This window comes from Aegilops tauschii, chromosome 3 (assembly GCF_002575655.3).
Source record: "Aegilops tauschii subsp. strangulata cultivar AL8/78 chromosome 3, Aet v6.0, whole genome shotgun sequence".
Lineage (NCBI taxonomy): Eukaryota > Viridiplantae > Streptophyta > Magnoliopsida > Poales > Poaceae > Aegilops > Aegilops tauschii.
The window spans coordinates 594,215,994-594,224,347 of NC_053037.3; the positions used below are offsets into that span (position 1 = coordinate 594,215,994).

Here is an 8,354-nt window from a genome sequence, read left to right on the forward strand (position 1 = left end):
TCGTGTAGTTCGTTTGCTAAAGCTTTTCTAATGTCAAGTATCATTTCCTTAGACCATGAGATCGTGCAACTCCCGGATGCCGTAGGAATGCTTTGGGTGTACCAAACGTCACAACGTAACTGGGGTGACTATAAAGGTGCACTGCAGGTATCTCCGAAAGTGTGTGTTGGGTTGGCACGGATCGAGAATGGGATTTGTCACTCCGTATGACGGAGAGGTATCTCTGGGCCCACTCGGTAATGCATCATCATAATGAGCTCGATGTGACCAAGTAGTTGATCACGGGATCATGCATTACGGAACGAGTAAAGTGACTTGCCGGTAACGAGATTGAACGAGGTATTGGGATACCGATGATCGAATCTCGGGCAAGTAACGTATCGATTGACAGAGGGAATTGTATACGGGATTGCTTGAATCCTCGACATCGTGGTTCATCCGATGAGATCATCGTGGAACGTGTGGGAGCCAACATGGGTATCCAGATCCCGCTGTTGGTTATTAGCTAGAGAGGTGTCTCGGTCATGTCTGCATGATTCCCGAACCCGTAGGGTCTACACACTTAAGGTTCGATGATGCTAGGGTTATAAGGAAGGTTTGTATGTGATTACTGAATGTTGTTCGGAGTTCCGGATGAGATCCCGGACGTCGCGAGGAGTTCCAGATTGGTCCGGAGGTGAAGATTTATATATGGGAAGTCATCATACGGTCACTGGAAGGGTTCGGGGGTTTATCGGTATTGTACCGGGACCACCGAAGGGGTTCCGGGGGTCCACCGGGAGGGTCCACCTGCCCCGGAGGGCTCTATGGGCTGTATGTGGAAGGGAACCAGCCCCTAAGTGGGCTGGGCGCCATCCCCTAGGGCCCATGCGCCTAGGGTTGGGGGGGACCCTAAAGGGGGCGCCCCCTTGGCTTGGGGGGCAAGCCCCCTCCCCCTTGGCCGCCGCCCCCCTCTAGATCCATCTGGAGGGGGCCGGCCCCCCTTCCCCTTCACCCGAGGGGTAGAGGGAGGGCAGTCGCACCACATCCAAGGCGCAGCCCCTCCCCTCCCCAACACCTCTCCTCCTCCGCGTGAGCTTGGCGAAGCCCTACCGGAGAACTGCCACTCCACCACCACCACGCCGTCGTGCTGCTGTTGGAGCCTGCTTCCTCAACCTCTCCGTCCTCCTTGCTGGATCAAGGCGCGGGAGACATCACCGGGTTGCACGTGTGTTGAACGCGGAGGCGCCGTTGTTCGGTGCTTGGATCGGATTCTGCCGCGATCTGAATCGCTACGTGTACGACTCCTCCAACCGCGTTCTTGCAACGCTTCCGCATTGCGATCTTCAAAAGTATGAAGATGCACTCCCCTCTCGTTGCTAGTAAACTCCATAGATTGATCTTGGTGATGCGTAGAAATTTTTTAATTTCTGCAACGATCCCCAACAACTTCTGCAGGTCTTTACTCATTTCAAGCTCGTCCCTCTTTTTATAGTTGTCGCAACGGGCACAGGGGCACCAGCTTAATTCCTGGCCGTTTGCAAATGCGGCTCTAACAAACCCCTTGGTTTTTGTTAACCATTCCTCGGTCCAAACTTTCTGACTAGTGTAACCGGTGTACATCCATGCACGATCACTCATATTGACTTTCTACTGGACACACAAGAAATATATACATAATTAAGCAAACCATATCCATCAGTTAATGGAGTTTGTCAGTTTTATTACGTCCATGCAACCTACACGCTAATAGGTAAAGATAGGTCCTAATCCCACCCGAGTATGTGTAGATTGGGTTCGTTTTCCCATGCTCTGCTCCGGATCCGACGCAAAATTTCGGCAGCACCTCCCCGCTGTTCTCCTGATACACGTCTCGGCAATAAGCAGAGAGGATGTGTACCCGGAGAACAACAAGGAGGCACTGACGAAATTCTGCATCGGATCCGGAGCAGAGCATATGGGAAAACGAACCCAATCTACACATACTCGGGCTGTCCATGGATAACGTTGGACAATTCAAAAGAATCACGATTATAAATATGCAAATGCATGCATATTTATAGATGTAACCCTTTCGAACGGGAGACGCATAGTGGTTACGCATACTGATGATTGACACCTATAGCTAGCAAGTTTCATCGGGAGATGTCATTTGTGCTCACCAACGAACGCAGGGGCGGAGCTTGTCGAACACTAGACCATCGCAGCGACGAAATAACTGCACATTTAAATCCAAAGATGAGTAACATAGCAATTTTGTTTCTTCCGTTGACCTAACTAAATATTGAAAACAGGATGAGCGGGTTAGGGGGTCCTTGGCGTCGATGGAACCCTAAATAGCAAGTCTCATCGATGCGAGATACATGTGGCGCTCGGTGTTGAACACTAGATCCACATTCCACAAGTGAAGCCGGCGCCCGGCGTCCGGCAACAATAGTTCTGGTGGCCGATGACGGTCGAACACCATCGCGAATTTGTCTGGCAGCCTCTGCGATGAGGATTAAAGCCAAATTTTGAAATTTCAAACAACCAAACCGACCTGAGTCAGTTTGGGTGTTCCAAGTTTCAACACTTTCCTTTTAATCGTTATCGCAGAGGCTGCCAGACAAATTTGCGATGGTGTTCGACCGCCATCGACGCCGAGAACAGTTGCTTTGGGACGCCGGACGTCGGCGTCACTTGTGGGACATGGATGTAGTGTTCGACACCGATGGCCACATGTATCTCGCACCGACGATATACTTGCTATTTAGGGTTCCATCGACACCGAGAAACCCCCTAATTAACCCGCTCGTCCCTGGGCGCCCCCTTTTCCTACTTCTTTTTTCCATCTTCAACTTCAACTTCTTTTTTTCATCATCTTCTTCTTCTACTACTTATTGTTCTTTTTTCTTCTTCTTCTTCTTCCTCTTCTTCTTTTTCTTTTTCTGTCATCTTTCTTGATTATTCTTAAAAACAGGAAAAAAACCTAAACAAAACTATAAACTAAATGTAACCTAAAATAAACTAAATTAACCTAAACTAACCTAAACTAACCTAAACTAAACTAACCTAATTAACCTAAACTAAACAAACATAAACTAAATCTAAAAAAACAGGAAAAAAACTCACCATGATGAGGGGCAGGGCGGCGGCGGGGCGGGGTCGGGCGGTGTGGGGCGGCCGGCGACTCGGGACGGGGGCGGCGCGGCCGGGCGGGCGGGGCGGCGCGGGCGGCGACGGCTCGGGATGGGGTCGGGGCGGTGCGGGGCGGCCCGCGACAGGGGTGGCGCGGGGCGGCGGCTCAGGCACAGGGCCGGGGCGGGGTGGCCGGCGACGGGGGTGGCACGGGGCGGCCGCGACGGGGGTGGCGGCGCGGGTTCGGGGCGGCGGCAGGGGTGAGGGGTGGCGACGGCTCGGGCAGGGGACGAACAGATCAGAGAGGGGGGGGGGCACGGGCGCGGGCGCGGCCCCTTTTCTGCTAGTAGGTCACAGCTCTTTGCCGTCTGCTAGCAGACGGCAAAGAGCGTACCTAGTGGGGTGGGGCCGGGGGGAAACGGACGACCTAACGGTCATTTTCTTTGCCGTCTGCTGGTTGACGTCAAAGAAGTTTTGCCGTCCGCCAGCAGACGGCAAAGAAAATGGCCGTTAGGTCGTCCTCGTAAGCCCGCCACCCATCCTCTTTACCGTCAGCTAGCAGACGGCAAAGCGTCTTTGCCGCCAGTTTTGCCGTCCGCCAGCAGACGGCAAAGAAAATGGCCGTTAGGTCGTTCTCGTAAGCCCGCCACCCATCCTCTTTGCCGTCAGCTAGCAGACGGCAAAGCGTCTTTGCCGTCCGCTAGCGGACGGCAAAGATATGTTGATGGCAAAACCTTCCTTTGCCGTCCGCTGCCTCTTTGCCGTCCGTTTTCCGGTGGCTGATGGCAAAGCCTTTCTTTGCCGTCCGCTAGCTGACGGCAAAGAGTCGGCAGACGGCAAATCTGCTGATTCCAGTAGTGTACGGGTGTCTTCTAGTCCAAGAAACATCATCATGAAAGTTTTATTACGTTTGGACTCCGTTTGATATTCCTTTCTGAAAAGGCAAAAAACAAGTAAAAAAACAGCAACTGGCACTGGGCACTAGGTTAATAGGTTAGTCCCAAAAAATGATATAAAATAGCATATTAATGCAATAAAACATCCAAAACAGACAATATAATAGCATGGAACAATCAAAAATTATAGATACATTGGAGACGTATCAATACGGTTCATCCCTACGCAAGATCAGCTAGCAGATGGCCTAATTAAACCAATTGGTGTACATCAACTTCGGTTCTTCAGGCACAATCTCAATCTTTCCGGTTCTATTAAGGGGGCATGTTAAACAACCGATTGTATCTTCCTTGTACACCACGTTTGAATAGTTAGGATTGTAACCACTTGTAGATATCGTAGATAGACTCTGTTACGATCCTAGAGATCGATCTGTACTCATCGTCCCATGCGTATAAATACATGTGCAGGACGCCTCGGTTGAGGTACGCCAGAATCACAAATCCCTTGTTTAACAGACCCAAGCAACACGTTGCTGGACTTGATATCACCATGTATGATACATTGTTGGCCTTCCTCGCAATCTACGTGAAAGTATTGCAGTGCAGAGCCTAAGTCGAGGATGATCTTGTACCTGTTTTTCAAAGTATGTAATCATGCATTATGTGTCAAGGAAAGAAAACTAAACTTGGATTAAACGATGTAAAAATGATCTCAGGGTGGAATTATAATGCGTACCTCCTGGACCATGGCAACCAACTGTTGCCCCATGTAGGTGTTGATCAAGGCTACCTTGTGGCAACAGGGAAAAAATCCTATGCGACCGGGTCGCATACAGCTGCTCGTGAGACCTTCTCCCGCGTGCGACACCTGGCATTACGAATCCTAAAGCAGCAGCATCTCGTTCCCCACTTCCCCGTTTCCAAATCTCTCCAACGAGTCAACGACCCAAGCTGCAGCCTGCTCGTCACATCGCCGCCGGTGTGCTCCTCGACGCCAGGTACACCACCCCAGCACGGCGCGTTCCATCCCCGCCGGCAGTACTCACGGCACCGTCGTAACTGCTCTCCACATTTGGCCACGGGGATGCCCCTCGATGGCGGCCGGGCGTGACTCCTTGCTGGTGGTGCTCCACTCCCGTCAGAAGTAGCCAACTGCTAGTCCCCGACGGCCACGACCATGCTCGTGGGCGCCTGCACTTGCGGCACCGCCGACTCAATAAGAATTTTCCCTGTATATTGTTGGTGCTTGATTTGAGCTGTACAATACTGAACAAAGGCAGTTTTTTTTCCCTGTATATTGTTGGTGCTTGATTAGAGCTGTAAATCTGGGATGTTTTGTTCAGTTGATCACAAATATAACAAGTAGGACAATAAATCTGCAAATACCAGGAACTTTTATTCACAATGTACTCCCTCCGTCCCAAAATTCTTGTCTATCTAGACAAGAATTTTGGGACGGAGGGAGTACATAAATTCATTTATACAGAAAAGCTCCATGATCTCATCAGCCATCCTATATTACTTGACTTCAGAATAAAATTCTGAAGAAAAATGAACAAAACATCAGCTATCCTAAACAACTTGACTTGACTTCCTGATTTTGTTGTTTTGATGACTGAAACAACATCTCACATACATTTGTAGAAAGCACTGAATCATGATCCACACAGGCATGCACAACAGTAAATCGAGCCGGAGATCTGCCGATCGTTTTGCTGTTTCTTCTATCTTCCTTTTGCCATCATGCATGTTGCCCGTCTTTCGTCAGTGTCGACAGAACATCAAGCTCTGCATTTTCGTCAGTGTCCAGCACCATGTGTCAAGATGCAGCCAGCAGCAGCAGGTAACAACTCCAACGCCGAGTTGCCAGGCCACAGCCGGCGGAGTAAAGCAGTAGGTGGTGCCGTGAGCGGGGCGGATGAGGAGCATGGCCGTGGAAGGAGCACCAGTGGCTAGCGACGCAGCGAGCAGAGGAGTTGCGCCTCCATGGGCGAGCTGCCGGGGCGTCGATGAGCATGGTTGTGGACGGCGTGGGAGAGCAGCGGAGACGGGCTCGGTACTTCCGCGACAGAGTGAGCAGAAAAGTTGCGGCGGCGGCGACGGCGGCGAGCGAGCGTAGGGCGGCGGCGAAGGAAAAGGGATTAGGGATTTGGAAAACGGGGCGGCTGCAAGTCGGGAATGGAAACGGGATTCATGTTGCTTTGAGATTCGTTTCTCCAGGTGTCAGGCGCTAGACAGGGTCTCACGTTCGGCAGCGCACGACCCAGGTCGTATAAGATTTTCTTCCGTGGCAACAACTCATACACAAGGAAGAGCCGCATGTACCTGTCGTCCCACCACCAGCATATGAATTCAACCAGGTTCCTTGGGCCGTCATAACACCAACCTATCAATTCGACAAGGTTCCGGTGCCTCAGCCGACTGGTAATCCTGAGCTCGTCCTCGAACGCATTCCTCCCCTGGCGGGCCTGGCCAGATGCCGCTGGTTTGAATATCTTTATTGCCATTGCTCTTGTTGGACTAGTCAGTTGGCCCCGATAAACAGAGGAAGAACCTCCTTCGCCGAGCTTGTTTTCCTTTGCAAATCTGTTGGCCACACGCGCCAGCTTGTGATAATCAGAATGTGGAAGCCCCCCGGCGAGAGCTCTGTAACGCTTCTTTAGCGTGCATAGCTGCCATCCACGTACACCGACAAAGATGCACACAATTGCAATAACTCCAGTTATTACCTCTACTAGTAGTTTCCACCACATCTTGGGGGTTTTCGGCGGCAGAACCTTGCAGCTTTGCGTCGGTGGATCTAAGGTGGAGTTAAACGACCAGGACATGATTTGGTGTATCTCGACTCCTCGTCCGGTAGCAGCTGAGAAGCCGATGGCCACCACACTAGGCAGGTGATCCCTCAGGTCAACAGTGGTGTTGACATGGTAGGAGGTCGCGTTGCCGGCCTGGAGAACGGCTGCTGGGATCTAGGTGTCGTTACCGTAGCTGATATGGCAAGTCATTGGGAGGCCCGACGTGAGGTTCCTGTCCGGCAAGGTCGCGTTGCCGTACGCCTGGGAGGCGATGGAGTTGACGTCGATGCCCATGTGGCTGCCGCTGTGGTCGACCTCAGGGTTCTTGAGGGTGTCAAACTCGACCGCCACGGCCCGGTCTTCGTCGGTCGCGACCCTGCCGACGTCTTTCTGGTAAAGGCCAAGGTTGCGACCGTTGTCGAGGGGTTCGGGGATGCCATTTGCTTTGCAAGGAAGCTCGTGAACAAGCACATCCCAGCTTATATATTGGCTCGTGATCGATCTGTGGCAATGCATATTTGGATGAATATTTGGCGATGCAAACGAACAGCCAGCTGCCGGGGAGCACTCGGACCTCCACGTCATGCTACACGCAAATCCTGTGTACATGTCACAGTGACCTCTGGTATTGCCAAACGACAAGGCCTCACCACCGTTCTGCGCTGTCTCCTAGGTGAGAAAATAAGTACTCCCTTCATTCACTTATACAAGGCCACAAACTCAAATTACAGGTACCAAGGTAAACTTAATGACTGTTTTGCAAGCTAACTTTTCTTCTCGTTAACCGGGATCATTAATATGCCCGCATGCATGCAAGGAAGGAATGAGAAGGAAGTAGCACAGTGTCATTATGATCACATGCATGCAAGTATTAAACAAGTTGCTAGTACGAGAAAACATCATTAAATTTTGCCTCGATTACTGTTAGTGGTCTTGTATAGATGCAAAATGTATTTTTCATAGTGGCCTTGTATAAGGGAATGGAGGGCTGCATCTATACAAGACCACTAACAGTAATCGAGGCAAAATTTAATGATGTTTTCTCGTACTAGCAACTTGTTTAATACTTGCATGCATGTGATCATAATGACACTGTGCTACTTCCTTCTCATTCCTTTCTTGCATGCATGCAGGCATATTAATGATCCCAGTTAACGAGAAGAAAAGTTAGCTTGCAAAGCAATCATTGAATTTTACCTTGATACCTGTAATTTAAGTTTGTGGTCTTGTATAAGAGAATGGAGGAAGTACTGGTAGTACAGGATGTACTTGGGAATGGCCATCTCAGACCATCTTTTTTAGCTTTGCTTTGGCTGGTTTCCCTTCCTGCTTGCTACATGATCGATGTTGATATATCAACTCCAAGTTCGTTCGTCTATGGAATGGAGTGTCATGAGCTCGGTTCACGTTTCATGATTTGTCGTTGCACAATAAGCATTTCCGGATCCACCGTCACAAACATCTTCGTCGCATGATCCTGGCCTTTGTTATCTTGTTGAGATCAACCATTATTCTTGTAGACAGGGCGCGTGTTGATGGGCCGGTACACTTGCATTATACAGTT

General features: G+C 50.4%; 1 pseudogene; it reads right to left on the reverse strand.

Moving 5' to 3' along the window:
- Nucleotides 1–4,431: 4,431 nt before the first annotated feature.
- On the reverse strand, nucleotides 4,432–8,073 carry LOC141020766 (L-type lectin-domain containing receptor kinase IX.1-like; annotated as a pseudogene).
- Nucleotides 8,074–8,354: the final 281 nt, after the last annotated feature.